Here is a 20,267-nt window from a genome sequence, read left to right as displayed (position 1 = left end):
CACTACCCTGTTTATTTGGGGAAATGGTTCTTTTTCATAAAAACAGTATTTCTGTTTTCATGCCATGGGTTATTAATATGACCATAAATGAATTAATAAATTTTTAAACCTGTTTTATTCCTATTATGGTAAATATTGATAGATATAATCCACAGACACAAAATTATCCTTGGGATCCTCAGTAATTTGTAAGACTGTGTAGATAACCTGAGAACAAAATGTTGGGAGAATCACTGACTCACACAGCTCCTGGGCCACGACTCAAGGAGAGATTGTGACAAAGAGCGCTCTGTGAAGTAGGTGAGGGGGTCTGGGCAGTCCCTGGTCCCTGGGGCTGGCTCTCAGGGACTCAGGTTCCAGGGCTGTGTTGAGGGGTCCCAATCTCCACTTCTCTTTCTACAACCATTGTCAGGCATTTCCGCCTGGATACTGATGACGCAAAGTCGGTTCACACTCCTATTAGTGTCGGGTTTCCAGGGAAGCCAATCAGCGGCACTGCAAGTTCCCCTGTTACCAAGTCTCCGCACCCGACCCCGCTACCAACTGCGAATCATTCTCTCCAGACCCTGAAGGAGCGGGTCATTATGCCCCGAACCCTCCTCCTGCTGCTGTCGGAGGCCCTGGCCATGACCCAGACCTGGGCGGGTGAGTGCGGGGTCTGATGGAAAGGGACTCAGGGGCAAGGGGACCGCCCGGCGAGGACGTGGGACCCCGGGGGGAGGTGCCTGTCCTCCGCCCCCACCCCAGACCCCCACCCGGCCCCGCCCTGGCCTGTCCTCCCCATCCCTCTCCCACTCTGCCCTGCTCTCCCCGACTCGGGTCCCCCTCGTCCTGCCCTCCCGGCCACCTCCACCAAGGACCCGGCCCCGCGCCGGGAGGAGGGTCGGGCGGGGTCTCAGCCCCTCCACGCCCGCAGGCTCCCACTCCCTCAGGTATTTCTCCACCGTCGTGTCCCGACCCGGCCGCGGGGAGCCCCGCTACTTGGAAGTCGGCTACGTAGACGACAAGCAGTTCGTGCGGTTCGACAGCGATGCCCCAAGTCCGAGGGTAGAGCCGCGGCGCAGTGGTTGGAGCAGGAGGGGCCAGAGTATTGGGACCGGGAGACGCGGAGGGTCAAGGAGACAGCACGGATTTTCCGAGTGAGCCTGCAGACTGCCCTCGGCTACTACAACCAGAGCGAGTCCGGTGAGCGGGCCCGGATCATGACCCCCATCCCCACTGATGGGCCGGGGTCGCCCCAAGTCTGGGTCCGAGCGCCACCCGAAGTCTGCGGGAAACCGCGGCCCGCCCCCGGCATGGCAGTCCCTCAACCCGGGAAGAGCCCGCGGGAGCTTTTAAGCGGTTTCACTTTCGGTTTGGACTTAGTCGCTTGCCTGTTGCGACTGGGAAGGTCTGGGGGCTGACCGCGGGGTCAGGGCTCCGTTGGCGTGTCTGACTGCGGGGGCGGGGTGGAGACCAGGGTCTCACACCTTACAGGATATGTATGGCTGTGACGTGGGGCCAGACGGGCGCTTCCTCCGCGGGTACAGTCAGTTGGCCTACGACGGCGAGGATTACATCGCCCTGAACGAGGACCTGCGCTCCTGAACCGCGGCGGACACCGCGGCGCAGATCACCCGCCGCAAGTGGGAGGTGGCCGGTGTGGCGGAAGACTTCAGGAACTACGCGGAGGGCATGTGCTTGGATTGGCTCCGCAGGTACCTGGAGATGGGGAAGGAGACGCTGCTTCGCGCAGGTACAGGTCCGCGGGGCCTCCCCAATCTCCCTTCCACTGGGGCTGGCTTCCCACGAGAAAGGAAAAATGGACTCAGTGTCAGAACAGCGCCCCTCCCGGGGTGGGAAGAGGGAGATCCACCTCGGTGTTCATATTTCTACTAGAGAGTAACTCCCCTAGAGGGCGCTTTTCTCTAAAGGGCAGTGAGGAATCCAGTCTCCCCCTGGGATGCAGGTTGAGACCATCCCTGAAATAACCCATCAGCAGTTCCCTCTGACCCTGGCAGCCACCTTGTGAACCATGACCTTCCCTCTCAAGGCCTTGATCTCCCTGAGAACATCTTTGGAGATCTGACTCCGGGTTTTCTGAATCATTCACCCTCCACCACAGTCAGAACTATAGTGTGTTCCCCACTTTAGATCTGCAGCCTCCCACCCGGGCTCTCTCCCTGATTCCAGAACTTAACAAGAATCAGGAGATCCCAAAGGCTAGACTGGGGTCTGGGTTTTGTGCTCCTTCCATCCAGACCAGTTGTCCCGTCCACCTCAGGATGGTCACATGGATGCAGTTTCAGTGGCCCATAAAGCTAAACCACAGTGTGGATTCTCTGTTTCTTTTTCCTCAGAATCTCCCAAAAAACGGGTGACCCGCCACCCCATCTCTGACCGTGAGGTGACCCTGAGGTGCTGGGCTCTGGGTTTCTACCCTGCGGAGATCACCCTGACCTGGCAGCGTGATGGGCAGGACCACACCCAGGACACAGAGCTTGTGGACACCAGGCCTGCGGGAGATGGAACCTTCCAGAAGTGGGCGGCTGTGGTGGTGCCTTCTGGAGAGGAGCAGAGATACACGTGCCATGTGCAGCACGAGGGGCTGCCCGAGCCCATCACCTTGAGATGGGGTAAGGAGGGTTTGGGGTAGAGCCCCGTGTCAGGGAAAGCAGGGCCCTTCTGGAAATTTCAGAGTCAGGACTGAAGCCAGAGGTCTGGGCCCCTCACCTTCCTTCCCTTTCCAGAGCCATCCTCTCTGCCCTCCATCCCCATCCCGGGCATCATTGCTGCTGTGGTTGTCCTTGTGGTCATTGTGGTGGTTGGAGCTGTGATCTGGAGGAAGAAGTTCTCAGGTAGGAACAGAGTGGGGGGATCTGAGACTCTAGTCCCCTTGGGGAGTTTTGTAGGTAGCACATTGTCCTGCCTTGTTCCTGGGAAGTACCATCCACACACATGTACCTGCCCACTCTGGAGCCATTACTAACATTCACTCTGTAGCAAAGCACTTGGAAAATGAAGGACAGATTTTCACTTGGTAGTTCTGCTGATGGGGACCTGATACCTAGCAGTGACAGGACAGAGAGGAAGGTCCCTGTTCAGGACAGACCTCCAGCAAGTCAGGTGGTCCTATGACCCCACAACTCTTTCTTGATGTGTCCCAATCCTGTCCTGGGTGTTTAGTCAGAACTCTGGAAACTTCATTTTGGACCAGGACTAGGAGGTTGCTCTAGGATCTCATGGCCCATCTGTCCCAAGTCTCTAACATGATATTTTCTTCCCACAGGAGGAAAAGGACCGAGCTACTCTCACGCTGCACATGATGGAGGGGGTGATTCCTGAAACCCTGGGATAGTGTAGACAGGACTCTGTGGGAAGCTCACCACCTCCTCCATAGCTCCTCATTTAGTCTCATCTCCTATGGCTCTGATCACGTCCTGTTTATTCCACCCCAGGCAACGACAGTGCCCAGGGTTCTGATGTGTCTCCTGCAGCTCCTAAAAGTAAGACTCCAGAAGGCCTGAACTGGGGAAGAGTGGGGGCACTAGGAGCACTTTGAGCATATGGGAGGCTGTTGAGAATGTGGCATTTATGTGACCTAAATGTGTTCATGATTATCTATGATTATCTATGATTATCTATCTATCTATCTATCTATTATCATGATTATCTATGAACTCCCACAGTGGGAGGCCAGCTGATTGTGGAGGACTGAGCAATGCAGGATCTTTTCACACTCTCACTTGGTTACAAGAGCTCTGGACTTCTCTTTCTGCAAATGGTGTCAGAATGTGTCTGCGTTCCTATTAGCATATTGTGAGGACACAGGAGACTGGCCCCCCCTGCCCACCATGACCTGTACTGATTCGTGTTCCCTTTCTGACCTGCTTTCCTGTTTCAGCAGAGGCAGGGCTGGACCATCTCCATCCTTATCTTTTTTTCGTGTTGGGCTGAGTACTGACGCCTTACTTTCCTATGGAAAGTGAGAATCCAGATATGAATTGGTATTTTGTAATTCTGGGTATGTGGGATTGATGAATTAATAAAAGAAAAGATTTGTAAAGTTGCAACAAAATAAATGAAAGCACTGAGAACCTTCCAGAACCCGCATGTTTCCTGTGCCATGTCTGTTGCAGGTGGGGACAGGAGAGGGCTGGAGGAGCCGAGCGTGGACGGGGCCTGGGTCCAGTCGGTGCTCAGTGCATCCTTGGTGTGTCGAGCTCCCTCCTCAGCTGGGTCATGTCTCTGCTCCTTGTCCTTGTCCCTTCTGTGGCACCTTGTCTCACCAGGACCGTGACCACAGGGATGTGGACGTCACCTGTCACCAGGACCTTGTGGAGCAAGAGCTTCCTGTGACTGGGTCAGCAGGCTCCATCCTGGGTTGTGACCTTAGGCCCATCTTTTGGGTGTTTTTTTTTCCCTTGTTTCTATGGAGCATCAGGCCTGTTCTTGCTCGTGTGTCCGAGTTTCTGTCTCCTTCTCCCCAGATGACCCCAGTGGTTACAGCAGCAGGAGTCCTTTGGGCTGTTGTTCTGCAGGCCTAGGTGGGCCCTGCACACAGGAGTCTCTGTGGTTTGGAGACATGAATTTTCAGATTCATCCATCTCCTCCCTCTAGAGTTGTCTTCTGGATTATTCTTTACATCCTGAGGTAGACAGAGAGGAATCTGGGAGTTTCTCATCCTTGTTCAACTTCAGTTAGTTTCTACCTTCCCTGCCTCTCTGCCCCCTCTTCCTGTCCTTAGTTCTAATGATACTGGTGCTGGTTCCCGTCTACATTCATGGATTTATAAAGCAGGGTCTAATGTAGATTTCTATTTAGTTGGAGAAAGGGCCCCATGGAGCCTAAGTACAGTGATTCTGAAGACAGGACTATAACTGTGTGCTGTGCTGTGCAGGGGTAATGCTGTGGGAGGGGGGAGCTGAGCAGAGAGAGTGGGGAGCACCCCTGGGGGAAAGTAGAGGCTGCACTGATGGTGAGGTGGGGGCACTTTGTGCGGGAGCTGCCACGGACCAGCTGTGCCTGAGGCTCATCCAGAAGACAGAGGTCCTCTCCGCTGACCAATCGTTCCACTGATAATGTCGTGTGCCACGTGCAGGACCCACTATTTTTTCATCTAGGACACCTCAGTGACTAAGAAGAGGCAAACGTGCTGGTCTTGTGGAGAATATGTTCTAGTGGTGAGGGGCAGACTCCACTTGACCCTGGAACAATGTGGGGATTGAGGGCAATAACCTCACTGTGTAGTCTCAAGTCCAAGTATAACTTTTGACTCCCCTAGAACTTAAGTACTAATAGCCTACTGTTGACTGGAAGCCTTTTGGTAACATAAACAATTCTTTAATACATATTTCGTATGTTACATGTATTATATACTATACTCATAAATTAAGCTAGAAAGTACTAAGAAATCATAAAGAAAACACGCATTTGGCGATACTGTAAAAAACAAGCCCACATATTGGTGGATGTACACAGTCAAAACCAGTGTAATTCAGATTCAACCATATATTGTATAAATGTGGTAAATAAGGGACGTGTTTAAATTGGTAGGTGCTTTGAGGAAGGTGACCCAGAGAGTTTCCTGTGTGGGGACAGGGAAGGTGGCTAGTTTACTGTCAGAGGGAGCCTCACTGGGAAGCTGACCTCTGAGAGATGTGCGGGACACAAGGAATTGTTGAAGAGCATGTCTCAGGGAGTTCTTTCCAGGCAGGGGAACCTCCAGGCACACGCACTAGGGCAGGAGCGTGTCCTTGTTCAAGGAAGGGTGAGAGGCCACTGTGGCTGGAGCAGAGAGCATGTGAAACGCAGTCAGATGTCTAGACCTTAGGATATTAGAAGAGGGTTGAGATTTCTCTGCGTGAAACGTGGAGTTAAAAGAATGGACAGATAAACGTGATTCACATCTCTTTAGAAGCATCTGTGTGCTCTTGTACAGAATTGAGAGGTGACGATCCAGTGACCAATGGGGAAAAGTGTAGGAAACTAGTGCAGTGTCCAGGAAGGGGATGTCAGCTGTACATCTGGGGTGTGAGGAGGGAAAAATCATAGGAAGTGATGGGGTTCTGGATATATTTGAGGTTGGACTTTGTAGCATTTCCTAATGCATTAATTTTCATTGTGGGAAAGTATCTTATACACATATTTGAATTGTTTTTTTTGTAAGAAGAAAAATGGAAGACATGCTGGGACATACACATTTTCTCTCCATAGGGCACAGCCAGGTGGCAGATTGAGGAAGTGGTTATCAGCTCAACATAAAATCTCTGAGATAACAAAAGTGTAGATCTTAAATGTTTGCCCCACACAAAAGGGAATGGTAACTGTGTGATATGATGCAGGTTAATACTGTGATGGTAATCATTTTGCAGTATAGAAATGTGTCAAAACAAAAGCTTGTACCTTAAACTTACACAATGGTATATGTCAATTATATCTCCATTAATCTGGGAAAAAATTTCTGTGAAGTCTTGCTCCTCTATAACTACTCCCTACATTGATTTCTGACTCTTTATGATACATATGTACAGTTACAGAGACTTACAGATGAGAGAGAGAGAACGTGGGGCCATGTTCTATTTCAAGGAAAGTCACAGAACAGGCTTAAGTCTACACACCCAGGAACAGAATCCACAGTGGACCCAAGGTGAGGCCCCTATACAATAAGTGTCCTGCTGCTGGGTATAGATGCCACTTTTCACATCACTGAGTCCCCTGACATGAGACACTGGACCCTGAGGCTAGGACTGCTCAAGTTGGCCTGGATGAAGGAGTGACTTGGATGAAGGAGTGACTAATAAATGGCATCTTTCAGCTTTTTCCCTTGATAGTTGTTATGGGATCCAGCTTTTGTCTACTCCAGTTCTATTCACAAATAAGCAGAGTAGCATTGTCAGGTGATAAAGTGATTGTTCAAAATGTCTTCTCCAGCCTTTGTCTCTTCCTAGGATTTTAAAAAAATAATCAAAATCTGTAACACTTGAGATGATCTGTGTATATATATTGACTTTTTAAAATTTTTTTTTAATGTTTATTTCTGAGACAGAGAGAGAGAGAGCACGAGTGGGGGAGGGGCAGAGAGAGAAGGAGACACAGAATCCCAAGCAGGCTCCAGGCTCTGAGCTGTCAGCACAGAGCCCGATGCAGGGCTCGAACCCACGAACCGTGAGATCGTGACCTGAGCTGAAGTCGGTCGCTCAACTGACTGAGCCACCCAGGCGCCCCTATATTGACATTTTATATATCTTTGTACATGGCCATATTTCTGGAGAGAGTATCCATAATTTTATCAGTTTTTATGTGACCTCCACAAAAGTCTAAAAACTTATTCCACTTTAGACACCGTGCTTCTCCACCTCTGGTCCACGAACAGCCAATAATCAAACCATCTTTAGCAGATCCAATGACTTGGTATACAACTTGTTTTTGTCTTGTTGATTACCAGTATGAGACAGGATAAGGCCTCACTTTCAATTTCTGTCTGTATCTGTTTGTGGGCTGATGCACATTCACAGACCAGTCCTGGCTCACAGAAGACACAGATCACCATCGGGTTACGTGGAATTATACACTAGTACCTACTCTGGTGCCAGATAAATAGCAGAAGTGAAGAAATAGTTAATTGGGACGCCATTTCCAATAACAAGGAAGACTAAGTTTTAAGGCCACCTCTTCCCCTAAAAACAACTAAAAATGATAGAAAAAGTATAAGTATCTTAAGAGTGTAGTAGAATAATCAAGAGAATAATCATTTAAGCCAAACTATAAATGTGGGCAATAGACCAAAGAGAAAATTGATCTGATCCTTAGGGCATTTTTCAAATCTAGAAAATCTTAGCTTGGCTTCTTGGGTCCATAACCTTCATAGACAGGAAATGATGCCCAGAGCTTATTCATGTGAGGAGCATGAAAGACATCCTCTCCCTGAACATCTGGGAAATAGGTTCATAGCCTCAGAATAGGGTGAAACATCAAAATCTGCTCTATCTTACAGGGCTCCTGGATGCCTGGGTGGCTCAGTCCTTGAGAGTCCGACGACAACTTCAGTTCAGGTCATAGTCTCCTGGTTTGTGAATTTAAGCCCCTTGCGGAACTCACTGCTATCAGTGCAGAGCCTGCCTTTGTCCGCCTCTATCTCTGTCCCTCCGCGGCTCGCACTGTCTCTCAAACATAAATAAATACTAAAAAATACATTAGGTCTAAAAAAGTTATCTGAATAAACCATATTCACTTTTTAAAAAATATGTTCAAGTACCAGAGTATTCTAAGGAAATTTGCCTTTGAGCCAGCAAAAAGTGAGCAGACAACAATTTCAAAAATTTTGCAGTCACAGACTAAACTTTCTGTGATCGATAGTCCAAATTTGCTTTACCATTGGCCATTGCACCAAAATAAGTTCGTGTCATTAGTTTAGTTTATAACTGTCCTGGATTGGTGATGACCCCAAAAATTATAAAAAATAAGTTTTGGGGCAGCAGGTGACTCTTAATCATGAGTTTCAGCCCCACATTTGGCATGTGGCTTGCTTTAAAAATAAAATAAAATATTAAATTTAATTGCATTCTTAAAAAAGAAATCTTTTTAACATCTTTTTTTTTTTTTTTTAAGTTTATTTTTGAGAGAGAGAGACTGAGCAGGGGTAAGGCAGAGAGACAGGTATGTACAGGATACCAAGCAGAGCCCAACATCGGGCTGTGTCACAAACCATGAGATCATGACCTGAGCTGAAATCAAAAGTCAGACGATTAACCAACTGAGCCACCCAGATGTCCCTGAAAAAAAGAAATTTTTTAAAATTTTATTTATTTAGGGGCGCCTGGGTGGCGCAGTCGGTTGGGCGTCCGACTTCAGCCAGGTCACGATCTCGCGGTCTGTGAGTTCGAGCCCCGCATCAGGCTCTGGGCTGATGGCTCAGAGCCTGGAGCCTGTTTCTGATTCTGTGTCTCCCTCTCTCTCTGCCCCTCCCCCGTTCATGCTCTGTCTCTCTCTGTCCCAAAAATGAATAAACGTTGAAAAAAAAAATTTTTTTTTTTAAATTTTATTTATTTAAAATTTATTTAAAAAAAAATTTTTTTTTTTTTTTTTTTTTTTTTTTTTGAAAAAAGAAAGAGGTGCCTGGGTGACTCAGTCAGTTGAGCATCCAACTTTGGCTCAGGTCATGATCTCAGTGTGGGTTCGAGTCCCCCCACCCCACCCCCACCCCTGCCGTGGCTTCAGAGAAGCCAGTCAGCTGGAGCCTGCTTTGATCCTCTGTTCCTCCCTTCTCTGCCTCTCCCTGCTCTAGCTCTCTCTCTCAAAAATAAATAAAAGTTTTTAAAGGGTCAAATCACCATAAAGATTAAACAATAAACAATAAAGATAAAGATAAACAGTTCTAATCATATATTCACCTAATGACTCAGCACCGAATACATGAAAACAAAATGACAGAAACAGAGAGAAATGACAATACAACGATGTAGTAAACTTAAATATATCACTTTTGATAATGGATAGAACAACTATGCAGAGATAAATAAAGATAAAGAAGACTTCACCCATACTATAAACCAACAGTAGAAATTTGATATTTATAGAACACTCCAGCCATCAACAGAATATACATTCTTTTCAAAGGCACATGGAGCTTTCTTGAAGATAAACCAACCTCAGTGAATTTAAAATTTAAATAGTAACAAAATATGTTCTCTTACCACAGGGGCATGATACTAAAAACCAATCAATAACTGAAATAAGTTTGGGAAACTCACAACTATGCAGAATTAAACTCATACTTCTACATAATCAAAGGTTCTCCAGCCCCACCCTGACAGGGTGGAGCTTACTTAGGATTCTCTCTAACCTGCTTGGGATTCTCTCTCTGCCCCTCCCCAGCTCGCCTGTGCGCGCTCTCTCTCTCAAAATAAATAAAACATTAAAAAAAAGAAAAAAGAAAGAAAGAAAGAAAGAAAAAAAAACAAAAACAAAAACAAAAACGGATGTCCCGGACTGGAACCACCAAAGTGATTTATTTTCTAATCTCACTGGGACCTTGAGACATATGGACACTAGAGGGCGTACTGAGATTGCTAAAGCTACAAGGGTGGTGTCTACCCACCAAAAAGTCTTGTAGATTGGGCTTTCCTGCTTAAACCAATATTTGGTCCATTTTCTAGACCAAACAGATTGCATTTGTTGAGTAATCATGCCCTTAATTTACCTTTTAATGAATGAAAGACAAATACGTATAAGATAAGGCATTCAAAAAGAAAATAAAGTGGACACCTGAGTGACTCAGTCTGTTAATCATTGACTCTTGATTTCAGCTCAGGGTTGGTGAGTGGGAGCCTTGCATCAGGCTCTGTGCTGACAGCATGGAGCCTGCTTAGGATTCTCTCTCTCCCCACCCCCCACCCCACTCCACCCTGCCCTCTGCCCCTACCCTGCTTGCACACTCTCTCAAAATCAATAAATAAGCTTTAAAATATTATTTAAAAAATAAAAAGAAGGGGCGCCTGGGTGGCTCACTTGGTTGGGCATCCGACTTCCTCTCAGGTCATGATCTCGCAGCTCATGAGTTCGAGCCCCGCGCCGGGCTCTGGTGCTGACAGTTTGGAGCCTGGAGCCTGCTTCGGATTCTGTGTCTCTTCTCTCTCTGCCCCTAACCCACTCGCATTCTGTCTCTGTCTCTCTCAAAAATAAACAAACATAAATATATATATATATATACAAATATATAAATATACAAATATACAAAAAAAAAAATATATATATATATATACACACACACAAATAAATAAAAAGAGAATGGGGTGCCTGGGTGGCTCAGTTGGTTAAGTGCCCGACTTCAGCTCAGGTCATGATTTCGTGGTTCGTGGGTTCCAGCCCGGCATGGGGCTCTGTGCTGACAGCTCAGAGCCTGGAGCCTGTTTCAGATTCTGTGTCTCCCTCTCTCTCTGCCCCTCCCCTGCTCATGCTCTGTCTCTCAAAAATAAATAAATGTAAAAAAAAAAAATTTACGTTCTTTTTTAAAAAAAGGAAACAACATGCTAAATTAAAATGGTAGTAAATAGGGGCGCCTGGGTGGCTCAGTCGGTTGGGCGGCCGACTTCGGCTCAGGTCAAGATCTCGCGGTCCGTGGGTTCAAGCCCCGCGTCGGGCTCTGTGCTGACAGCTCGGAGCCTGGAGCCTGTTTCAGATTCTGTGTCTCCCTCTCTCTGACCCTCCCCTGTTCATGCTCTGTCTCTCTCTGTCTCAAAAATAAATAAATGTTAAAAAAAAATTTTTTTTTAAATGGTAGTAAATATCTTCCTTCAAGGATGTATACAATTTTCAGACAAATTTTTTTTCAATATATGAAGTTTATTGTCAAATTGGTTTCCATACCACACCCAGTGCTCATCCCAGAAGGTGCTCTCCTCACTACCCATCACCCACCCTCTCCTCCCTCCCACCCCCCATCAACCCTCCGTTTGTTCTCAGTTTTTAAGAGTCTCTTATGCTTTGGCTCTCTTCCACTCTAACCTCTTTTTTTTTTTTTTTTTCCTTCCCCTCCCCCATGGGTTTCTGTTAAGTTTCTCAGGATCCACATAAGAGTGAAACCATATGGTATCTGTCTTTCTCTGTATGGCTTGTTTCACTTAGCATAACACTCTCCAGTTCCATCCATGTTGCTACAAAGGGCCATATTTCATTCTTTCTCATTGCCACGTAGTACTCCATTGTGTATATAAACCACAATTTTTTTATCTATTCATCAGTTGATGGACATTTAGGCTCTTTCCATAATTTGGCTATTGTTGAAAGTGCTGCTATACACATTGGGGTACAAGTGCCCCTATGCATCAGCACTCCTGTATCCCTTGGGTAAATTCCTAGCAGTGCTATTGCTGGGTCATAGGGTAGGTCAGACATTTTTTTTTTTTTTATCTTAATGAAGGTAAAGGAATTATTCCTCTCATTTTTTTTTAAGTTTTTTATTTTCAGGGTTTTTTTTTAATGTTTATTTTTTATTTATTGAGAGAGAGCACTTGAGCAGGGAAGGGAAAGAGAGAGAAGGGGACAGAGGATCTGAAGTGGACTTTGTGCTGACAGCAGAGAGACTGATGCAGGGCTTGAACTCAAAAACCATGAGATCATGACCTGAGCTTATGAAGTCAGATGCTTAACTGACTGAACCACCCAGGCTCCCCTATTTTAAGTTTTTCGGTTTCATTTGTTTTGTCTCTTTTGAAAATATTATTTGTTTTTTGTGTTTTTGGTTTTCATTTTATGTTTTGATTTGGTTCAAAATTCAGAATCTTGTAAAAGATATGAAGTCTCTCTCTCAGCCTTGTCCCATTCCTGACAGGCAACCAGTGATATTAGTTCTTTGCATATTCTTCCAGAGACATTTTATGCCTATGCAAACAAACATTAATTAATTAATTAACATATACATTATTTTCCTTTTCATACAGATTTTGACATATGCTTTTCCACACCTTGCTTTTTTACCCTTAACCATATACCAAGGAGACCATCCCATAAGGATGTATTGAGAACTTCCTGGGGCGCCTGGATGGCTCAGTTGGTTAAGTGTCTGACTTCAGCTCAGGTCATGATCTCACAGCTCCTGAGTTCAAGCCCCATATCAAGCTCTGAGCCTGGAGCCTGCTTCATTTTCTGTGTCTCAGTCTCTCTCTCTCTCGCTCGCTCTCTCTCTCTGCCCCTCCTCTGCTTGTGCTCTCTCTGTCAAAAATAAATAAACATTAAAAATTAAAAAAAAAACTTTCTGTCTTTTTATTTATTTTTTTTAATTTTTTTTTTTAACATTTATTTATTGTTGAGACAGAGAGAGACAGAGCATGAACTGGGGAGGGTCAGAGAGAGAGGGAGACACAGAATCTGAAACAGGCTCCAGGCTCCGAGCAGTCAGCACAGAGCCCGACGCGGGCTCGAACTCACATACCGCGAGATCGTGAGATCGTGACCTCAGCCGAAGTCGGATGCCTAACCGACTGAGCCACCCAGGCGCCCATGTCTTTTTATTTTTTAATGGTAATCTATTGTGTAGATACACAATGCTTCTTTTTTTCATGTTTATTTATTTTGAGAGAAAGAGAGAGCTAGAAGGGCACTTGAGGTAGGAGAGGGGGAGGGACTGGGGTGGGGAGAGAGAGAGAGAGAGAGAGAGAGAGAGACTCTTAAGCCGGCTCCACACTGAGCCCCAGGCAAAGCTTGATCCCATGACCCTGAAATAGTAACCTGGGCAGAAATCAAGAGTCAGACAGTTAACGGTTCCAGGTGCCCCTGGATACACAATGCTTCTTAACCAGTTCCTTACTGGTAGATATTTAGATTGTTTATAAGGTTTTATATCTAGATATAGATATAGATATAGATATAGATATAGATATAGATATATAACGTGTGTTTAATTTTGAAATTTTGAGAGAGAGAGAGACAGAGAGAGAGACAGAGTGAGCAGGAAAGGGACAGAGAGAGAAGGAGACACAGAACCAAAAGCAGGCTCCAGGCTCTGAGCTGTCAGCACAGAGCCCAACATGGGGCTTGAACCCATGAACCACAAACTGTGAAATCATGACCTGAGCCAAAGCCTGATGCTCAACTGAATGAGCCACCCAGGAGGCCCAGATTTTATATTTTTTAAGTTTATTTCTTTATTTATTTTTAAGAGAGAGAGAGTGAGAGAGAGAGAGTGTGTGTGTGTGTGTGTGTGAATGGGAGAGGAACAGAGAGAGAGGGATTGAGAGAATCACAAGAAGGCTCTGCACTGTCAGCACAGAGCCCAACTCTGGGCTCAATCCCATGAACTGTGAGATCATGACGTAGGCTGAAACCAAGTTGGACATTTAACCAACTGAGCCACCCAGGTGCCCCTAGTTTTTTGTTTGTTTGTTTGTTTGTTTTTGTTTTTAAAACCTATGCTGCAATATATAATTTTGAATACAGTCATCTTGCAGGTATGCGAGTTTATTTTTGGACACATTCCTAGAAGTGGTACTGCTGGGTGTATACATTTTTTAATTTGGACTGAAATTACCATATTGCCATTCATAAAAATGTGACCAGTTTGCAATTCCGTCTTCACTATATTTGAGTACCTGTTTTGGTATGCTATTTTTTTAAACTATGAAAATATATAGACATATTTTGGAGCCATTTCTATATAGATGATATTTGAAATCCTGGAACTGGATGAAACTGGAGTGATTAAGAAGACAGTAAAAGCCGACAGAGCAAGCAGCCCAGATACAGTTTTTAAACACTCCAGTATTTAAAGCAAAGGGAGTCAGCAAAGGAGACTGAGAAGGAGCAATCAGGAAGAAAACTAGAACTGTATAATGTCCCAGAAGCTTAAGGAGAGGCAGGGGGAGTATAAAATAATACAATCATTTCAGATAACAGTTTGGCATCATGTGGTAGAGATGTGCAATAATTCCACTCCTATACACATATCCTAGGGGAATTCACACAAAGGACCACAGAGAGATGCCCCAGAGCATTCATGATAGAAAGAAACTAAAGGTCAATGAAGAGAAGGGATAGATTATAGCATATTCACACCATGGATCCCACCTAGCAATGAAAATAAATGAACGCTTTTGTATAAACATGGATTTATAACAAATATAATGTTAACTGAAAAGGCAAGCTACGGAATGATACATTCAGAGAGAAAAAAATTATACAAAGTCTCAAAGCATACCAAGTAAGGGATTCTTTTAAAAAGTCCTGATAAAAGGGTGTCTGGCTAGCTCAGTGGGTAGAGCATGCAACTCTTGATCTTAGAGTTTTAAGTTTGATCCCCACACTGGGCATAGTTTACTTAAAAAAAAATGAAATAAAATAAAATTATTAGTAAAAACACCATGTTCAATGCACACACCCCACAGTTAGTCCTTGCCTCGGCAGTGTTAACAGAACCCCATGCATATCAGAACCATACAAAATGAGGACTGTCTGCATATATTTCTATTATTTACTATGTATATTGCATATAACAAATAATAAAAAAATGTTAAAAATTGACAACTTTATAGAGTGGTGACTCTATTCTTTTCTTATAAGAATAAAATAATAAAATTTGTGAAGTAATTCCAAAAGAATTGAGCAAAATAAATAAAAGGAAAGAGTTGTCAAGTGTGCCGAAAGCCCCTGAGAGTACAGATGATGACATACATAGTCATCTCCATTCAAACTCGGTATGTATGTTCGTGACCTTGACTGCAGCAGATTTCCTGGAGAAATGTGAGCAAAAGCCAGAATGAAGTGTATAGAACCAAGAAGGAAGGATGAGGAAGTGTGGATTATAGGGGCAAACAGGGCCTTAGGTGTCAACCTCTGGGCGTGCGGAAGGGTGTGGAGGACGGGGAGGCAGGGTTGGATTCTGAACATGCTTCTTTGGGTCCAAAGCTTAGAAGAAAAGAAATGAACATTTATTTCCTTCTTTCCATAGTCTTCAGAGAGACCTTCAGAAATCATTTATACACGCTGAAAGTTTGCAAACTGTTTCTCCAACAGTTCCTGGGTCCCTCAAAGAAATTAAGTACTTTGGTGGACTTCTGAATACAAAGACAAGGATGTGAAGTTCCTGGGGCTAGACTTCACCATCTGGGCTGTGATTCTCAACAATGTATGAAAAATTAGTAGATTTTGCTTTCCAAAGATTTTTTTTTTTTTTTTTTTTTAGTTCTTTGTTAGAATGTTTGCAATGAATGTGTGTGACAAAGGATCTGGATGTGGATTAGGAACTCCAATAATTTGACAGTGGGGGGAAAAAAAAGCAACAACAACAAACATGAATAAGACTTAAATAGGCATTTTATTTATTTTTTTAAGTTTTTTCACTTTTGAGAGACAGAGACAGAGCATGAGCAGGGCAGAGAGAGAGAGAGAGAGAGAGAGAGACAGAATCCAAAGCAGGCTCCAGGCTCTGAGCTGTCGGCACAGAGCCCGACGCAGGGCTCCAACTCACAAACCATGAGATCATGACCTGAGCTGAAGTCGGATGCTTAACCAACTGAGCCACCCAGGCGCCCCTAAATAGGCATTTTACAAAGGAAGATACATCAATGGTCAATGGTCAATACATATATGAAAAAAGGTTTTAACATCAATAGTTATCAGGGGAAAATGCAAAGTAAAACCACAATGAGAAACCAGTATGCACCCATTAGAATAATAAAATAAAAATATTAATAAACTATGTGTGGCTCAGTGAGCATCGACTCTTGATTTTGGCTAAGATCAGGATCCCAGGGTGATGGAACCAAGCTCCTAGACAGGCTCCTTGCTGAGCATGGAATCTGCTTAAGGCTCGCTCTCTCTCTCTCCCCCCCCCACCCCCACTTCTTCCCCACTCTCTCTCCCTCTCTCTAAAATGTAAATAAATAATGAGGCGCCTGGGTGGCTCAGTCAGTTGAGCGTCTGACTTTGGCTCACGTCATGATCTTGAGGTCTGTGAGTTTGAGCCCCGTGTCGGGCTCTGTGCTGACAGCTCAGAGACTGGAGCCTGCTTAGGATTCTGTGTCTCCCTCTCTCTCAGCCCCTCCCCCGTTCATGCTCTGTTTCTGTCTCAAAAATAAATAAACGTTAAAAAAAATTTTTTTTTAAATGAAGAACTACTGATAACACGCAACAGCATGGACAGATCACACAGATACTATGCCAAATGCAATAAGCCAGACACATAGAAGGCTATGCTCTATGAATGCATTTGTATTATGTTTTTAAACAGGCAAAACTACTGTATGGGAATAGTGGTCAGATCAGTGGATGCTTAGTGGGAGAAGGGAGGCTGACTGAAAGGGGGCTGTTATTGAAAAGGTGATTAACCTATATATGTAAAGAGATGTCTGTAAGTTTATGACTATCATGGGTAGTATTATCCTATCTTTGTAAGAGCACAAAGTAAAAGCCTCAAGTATGTGGATATCTGTTTGTATGGCCAGGAGAGAAACTTGTGGACAGGTATATATATAGCTGTTAATGTGGTTACTTCCTGGTAGTGGAAACAGTGTATTTGTTAACTTTTCTTTCATAAAGTTTTGGATTGTTCACCTATAACGGCAAGCATGCACTACTTTTGTAATTTAAACTTTATATTCTATATATCAAAAGCTTCTTGGTCGTGGTTGTGCAACAACGTGAATATATGTAATGCCACCTTAATTGTACTTCATGTATACTTAAGGATAGTTAAAATGGGAGGACTCCTGGCTGACTCAGAGCACGTGGCTCTTGATCTTGGGATCATGAGTTCAAGCCTCACCTTGGGTGTAAAGATTAAATAAATACATAAACTTTAAAAAAAAAAATTTTTAAGTTTATTTATTTTTGAGACAGAGAGAGACAGAGCATGAATGGGGGAGGGTCAGAGAGGGAGGGAGACACAGAATCAGAAGCAGGCCCCAGGCTCCGAGCCATCAGCCCAGAGCCCGACGCGGGGCTCGAACTCACGGATCGCGAGATCGTGACCTGAGCTGAAGTCGGACGCTTAACCGACTGAGCCACCCAGGTGCCCCAATACATAAACTTTTTAAAAAGTGCTTGGGGTTCCTGGGTGGCTCAGTCCGCTGAGCCTCCTACTCTTGATTTCAGCTCAGGTCATGATCTCAGGATTGGTGAGTTCAGGCTTGGTGTCAGGCTCCTCCGCGTTGACAGTGTGGAGCCTGCTCGGCATTCTCTTTCCCTCTCTCTCTCCATTTCAAAAATAATAAATAAACTTTTTTTTTACAAAAATGCTTAAAACGGTGATTTTTATGTTATGTGTATTTTACCACAATTTAAAAACAAAACAAAAACCTTAAGCTGCATCTGCAAATGATCCAGTGACTAAGAATGGAAGTTGGGACTGGTCGAGGCTGGGAAATCAGAAATGAAAGTGAATTTTTAAAAACATGATATTTAATTGGTGAAGAGGAGTCTAAACATTAAAAAAAAAAAAAAAAAAAAAAAGCCAAAAACTCATAATCCCACAGTGACGGGGGAGACTAAATCCAGAATTCCAAAATCGAGGTGGACCGGAGGCGGGATTTTGTGCTTCGCAGGTGGGGAGCACAAAATCCCACCTCTAACTAGATTTAGTCCAGTGGGATACAAGGAAAGGGGAAAGTCCCGCCTCTCAAGCAGCTACAGCCCAATGGGAGCCTTCTGGATCCGTTGGGATCCTGACGGGGCAGGTAAAGTGCGCTGGCCCTGAGCTCTGGCTGCGCGGGTCGCGGTCGCCAGAGACTTGGAGAGATATGCGCCCCTGGGCCCGGTGGCGCGCCGCCCTTCGGCCTGCTACTGCGTTTGCTCGGGGTGGCTCGTTCCGGAAGCCAGGCCAGTGAGAGCGGAGGTCGAGGTTGTGGGGCCCCTGCTCGGCCTTCCAAGCCTAATGACCGCCCGTCCCTCTAACGCCCAGCCCAGCAGCCAGAGACTGCGAAACTGAGAAACAGGCCAAGTGTTTCACTCCCACAGCCGGGGGCCTGACAGTGCCTCACTGGGGCGCTGAGTTGTGAGGAGGAGTTGTGGGGGGCTCAGTTCACCCCATCCACACCCTTCCCCAAACTGTGACCTTTATGGGGCCCTTTGTGACCACCTTCTGGAGCCCAGCCAGAGAAGGCTGGGGAGATGGAGGTTGCCAAGGCTGAGAGAGGATAGGGGGTAGGATTTCCTCTGAAATCAGTTGCTTCTCATAAATCGATTACCCCGAATCCTCTCCCCCACATCTGAACCTTAAATTTAACCCCTACACTTAGTCCTACAGCATGAAGAGAAAAAATGGATTTTATATCAAACTGATTTTTGCACCCCCCACTTACTGATTACTTCCTGCTTGGGAAGAGAGTTGCAAAGGGAAATAAGGTCTGGTCTTAAAATGTGTCAGTCTGCTGAAAACTACTGAGCAGATTAGTGCAAGGAAATATTAGACATAAATGCTATCACAGCAGAATGTGTAGGGTCTTGAGGCTTCCCAAAAGAGGAGTGAATTCTACCTGTGGAGGTGCAGAAAGCATTGAGAGGAGATGGCTGACATTGACTGCGGAGATAAGACAAACTAGAGAGGGGAAAGAGCACTCCAGGCAACTCCACAGCCAGAGTGGGGTTCTAGGAACCACAGGTAGATCTGAAAACCAGATGGGGGGTGGGGTGGGGATGGGAATGGAGGTTGTGGGGGGAGGGTACAGGCTCAATCAGAGCACATGGATTGTTAAAGCACTCACCCTTGCTATTGCTGTCTGGGTACTTAATAAACTTGAATCTCAGCCATATCCCTTTAGGTCTTATTTTCCTGGGTTACAGATGAGAGACGCAAGCCTTAGAAGTTATGTTATTTCGTAAATTCACACTGTTGGTATGTTTGTGAGGAATGTCAGTCCACGTCTTTCTGATTACAGATCCTAGGCAATTCCCACTTCCCCACAGGAGCCAGGGCAAGAAATTGACTGTGTTTTTGAAGAGGGGAGGTTGGAGGCGGGGAGAGGGTGGAAACTGAAGGATCTCAGGGAAGGCAGTAAAATGATTAGATTTATATTGAAAAAGCAGCTGCTAGAGGAGAAATGGTAGCAACTGCAAGAGAAGTCCAGAGATGAATGAGTTTCTCCAGGCAATACTCAAAAAATGCCCAGAGGGTAGGGCTTGAGGAAGTGATTCAGAAAACCTGATGTCACTGCTCAGGCACTGTAGCCAGTCATGGAGACTTGAGAAGAGGAGTCAACTCCCAAGCAGGAAAGTGACGAGAGAAAGAGAAATCCAGCCAGGGTCACAGGCTGATGAGAGAGCATCTGAGATAAGGGCTGCAAAGAGTTGGTGGATTTAGCAATTAGGAAGTGGCTGGTGACATCAGCTGTACCATGCTGAGGTGGAGGCAAAAGCAAGATATAATGAGATATGTATTTACTAAGTGGAGAAAAGTTTAGAGTAGAATCATATTTTCGTTTGCTTGTTTGTTTAAAAATATAGTAGGTTACTATATTCATGAACAGTAACCTGGAAGAACATTCACCAAGGTGACAACAGTGGTTATCTTGGGAGGAAGGGTGTTGGAGGGCCTATTACTTTCTTCATGATATAGTTGATGTTACTTTTTGATCAGGAAAAAATAACCAATTAAAACATTTTGTGTATTAAAAGTGAGTGGGGGCTAAAGAAGTAGAGAAGGACAATTCATTCTGGAAGCTTGTTGGAAAAAGAAAGTGAGTCAAAAGGCAGATGTTTCTGAAAAAGGAGGCAATGATAACAGCAGCTACATTTGATTAAGAATGTTTTAAGGAGGGGCACCTGGGTGGCTCAGCTGGTTGAGCCTCTGACTCTTAATT

The 20,267-nt window shown here is 45.1% G+C and overlaps 1 pseudogene; it reads left to right on the top strand.

The window, feature by feature from the left end:
• Positions 1-471: 471 nt before the first annotated feature.
• On the top strand, positions 472-4,086 carry LOC123609600 (annotated as a pseudogene).
• The last annotated feature ends 16,181 nt before the right edge of the window (positions 4,087-20,267 follow it).

Source organism: Leopardus geoffroyi, chromosome B2 (genome assembly GCF_018350155.1).
Source record: "Leopardus geoffroyi isolate Oge1 chromosome B2, O.geoffroyi_Oge1_pat1.0, whole genome shotgun sequence".
In the NCBI taxonomy this organism is placed as follows: Eukaryota; Metazoa; Chordata; class Mammalia; order Carnivora; family Felidae; genus Leopardus; species Leopardus geoffroyi.
Note: the sequence above shows the minus strand (reverse complement) of the source record. Positions and strands in the feature narration are given on the sequence as shown.